Source organism: Octopus bimaculoides, chromosome 5 (assembly GCF_001194135.2).
Source record: "Octopus bimaculoides isolate UCB-OBI-ISO-001 chromosome 5, ASM119413v2, whole genome shotgun sequence".
Classification (NCBI taxonomy): Eukaryota; Metazoa; Mollusca; class Cephalopoda; order Octopoda; family Octopodidae; genus Octopus; species Octopus bimaculoides.
In genome coordinates, this window is record NC_068985.1 from 1,518,128 (window position 1) to 1,521,658 (window position 3,531).

Consider the following 3,531-nt stretch of genomic DNA (forward strand, 5'->3'; position numbering starts at 1 on the left):
AGTTATATCATTTAATCCATTCAGTTTGAAGACAAAGTACACAGCCAGCTTCCGGAGCCTTCTAATTTCTCTCTATTTGACAGCTAAGCTATTTCCTTAAGTAACATTTTCTCATTTAGCACTCCTCTTCTCCCACAACTCCTCTCTTATTATCCACCTACACCAACATGATAGCTCTTCTTTCCTCCACCTCCTCTTCCTTTCTCTCTCTCTCTCTCTCTCTTTCTCTTTATATATATATATATATATATATATACATGTATAGCTATATATAATATTAATACACACCACAACACATCTTTAAAGTCCAAGATGAGCTAAAGTAATTAAACAGCAGTTTTCAAAAGCCTTCTCTGCGAAAATTTAAACAGATGTAAATACATTTTTGCTATGCTCTTCCTCTGTAAAAAAGAAAGCCAATGAGACTGCAATTATGTCTTTCCCAGTTCATTAATTTCTACTCAGAAGAGAAATATACCCACTGCCTTATGCTCTTCAAAGCAATGCTCTCCCTCTGGTGAGTGGTAACCACACTATGAAATATGTCTGGGCAATTCTCATTATATTTCTGTGTGCAGAGATGTAACCATGCATGTATTTACATTAACCTTTCACAGCAGAAGCTTTAGAGACTTGCAATTTAGCTACATTCATTTTATCTTATATTTTTAATACATGTTCTGAGTGTTGCACATAATTGTTCATTTGTTATGCAACCCCATCACCAACAAATGCTCCGTATGCAAATTAGTCTGGCCATTATAGTATTGCAGCTATGTTCTCGTTTGTGTCTGATTTAAATAGTAGCTTTCCACAAATTCCCTTCATGGCAAGAGTTAGGTAGAGGTACTTGTCCTCTGATAAGTGCTCAATAAAATGTGAAACACATCAGATCAATTTTCTTCATATTTCTTGCATGAGAAGAAAACAAAATGCGTATTTACATCTATTTAGTGTTTCACAATTAACACTGTGTGGTTGTGAGGTAAGAAGTGTGCTTCCCGACCACATGGTTCTTGTCAATGTACAGAAATGCCACACACACAGATAAGTCAGTGATGGAATGGTGTATATTACTGAAGTGGTGGGTCAACAGTTTAACTTGTCATATGTAGCAGAATGCTCTGAATTGGCTTCCAAATGCAGTCTGCAAGGAATTGGTCGATTTCCTCAATATAAAGAATGCTGTTAAAGTTTACCTCTGATACAATACATAAGGTTGGACAAACTGCAACAAGTTCTGAGCAATATGATATTGTGACCCATCCTCGCCAGTGGTTGTAGCATTGTTCATGCAGGGACAGGTTTCTTTCTGAAATGTTCAATTTTCCATTCCCCACAAAAAGCTCACTCTACTTACTTCGTTTTTTATTTGTATCACACACACACACACACACACACACACACACACACACACACACACACACACACACACACACACACACACACACATCAAAACAAGGAAGCTGGAAAAGATTTTTTGGTATTATTTATTCCCCGTGACATATATTTCATTTGCTAATAGAATTTGCAACATTGTCCATGTTGGATAAACATGTAAGAAATACATGAGAAGCTTCTTATAAGAAATTCTTCAGACAAAGAATCAAATAATACCAAAAACCTTTCCCCAACTTTTCCTGTTTTTGATCTATAATAACTCTGCAAAGAATATTTCCAGAATTTCCGAGTCTAATTTCCGAGTTTAATTTCCGAGTCTAATTTCCAAGTCTAATGCGGGCCTCACATAAATATAACAACTGTGTACTGTATTGTGATTCGGGAACAAGGAGACGTGCTTCAGAAGGACACAGCTTGCATTTTAACCCTACTTACATTGTGTGTGTGTGTTTGGATGTGTGCGTGTTTGTGCACGTGCATGCATGTGCATGTGTGCATCATCATCATTATTGTTTCAATACCCACTCTTCCATAAGGCAGTGAGTTGGCAGAAACGTTAGCATGCTGACTGAAATGCTTAGCAGTATTTCATTTGTCTTTATGTTCTGAGTTCAAATTCCGTTGAGGTCAACTTTGCCTTTCATCCTTTTGGGGTTGATAAATTAAGTACCAGCTGCATACTAGAGTCAATCTAATTGACTGGCCCCCTCCCCAAAGGTTTCAGGCCTTGTGCCTGATATGGTGATTTCATATCAAGATAAACAGTGCATGACCTTGCAGCTGGGACCCAGTTAAAAATTTTGTTCAAGTCAAGTAGCTCATCCCACTCAAAATGTCCTTGAATAAAAGTTGTTTAAGGATGCTGAACAAAATACCTATGTTTCCAGAATTATCCAACCCTCAAAGAATTCCTCTTAACATATGGCCATGATGCTCCCCAACTACTTCTGCTCATGATCAGAAATGCATATATTGTCAGCCACTAAGGAACGTGCTCAAATTGGTTAAAATGATACAAATAGCAAGCAAATTTATGGTATTCAGCAGAATATTTGCTGAAGCCCATCTTTTTATACCAAGACAAAACAATGTACATGATAACACTTCCAATCAGTTAAGATCAGAAGCCATGGGAGCCACTGCCTGGTACTGCATCAGGGCAAGAGCCAGTGCCTCAGATTGCATTTATTATTATTATTATTATTATTATTATTATTATTATTATTATTATTATTATTCAGATCACTGCCTGGAATCGAACTCGGAATCTTGGGGTTAGTAGCCTGCACTCTTAACTACTATGCCATATGCCTGTGGGCATATGGTACTGATTCCAGGCGGTTCGATTCCAGGCAGTGACATGAATAATAATAATAGTAATAATAATAATAATAATAATAATAATAATAATAATAATAATAATAATAATAATAATAATGATGATGATGATAATAACAACATCAAAAAATACCTTAGAAATGAGAACCCAGGTTCAAAATTTCTCCAAGACACCTGATGAAGGCTGGAGGGTATATCAGTTGAAATGTTGTGTTAACAACAAACAAGATGAGGACAAATATCCATCAAATGTAAATAATAAACATAATTCCTCATCTCTTAAATATAGAACTAAGGTAAGAGACAACAACAAATTCAGTGACTAATTTAGGATGAGGAAAGAAGTCTAACGTGTGTATGTATGAACACAATATACACACAGACATATATATATATATATACACAGTCTGTTACAGTCTGTCATACTGGCCATGATGAAATACCACAAGGTATAGAAAATACGTATTCGCCTTTATATATTTATATATTTAATCCTTTATATTGAACACTCAATATTTCATATATTCAATAAGACATACTCCATATATTCAATAAGACATTCAATACTTCATTTCATTGTACCATCCATCTTTTTTATATTATATATTATATATTATATATTCCATATTCTATATCCCACATAAATTTTACAAGAATATAAATAAAAAACATAAAAAACAGACAGAGTTGGAACTCTTTTAAATAAAATAATATATTCCTCTATACACGATCATGCAAAACCCTTTTTGTATTTATTTTTACTCACATATATATATACACATCATCATCACC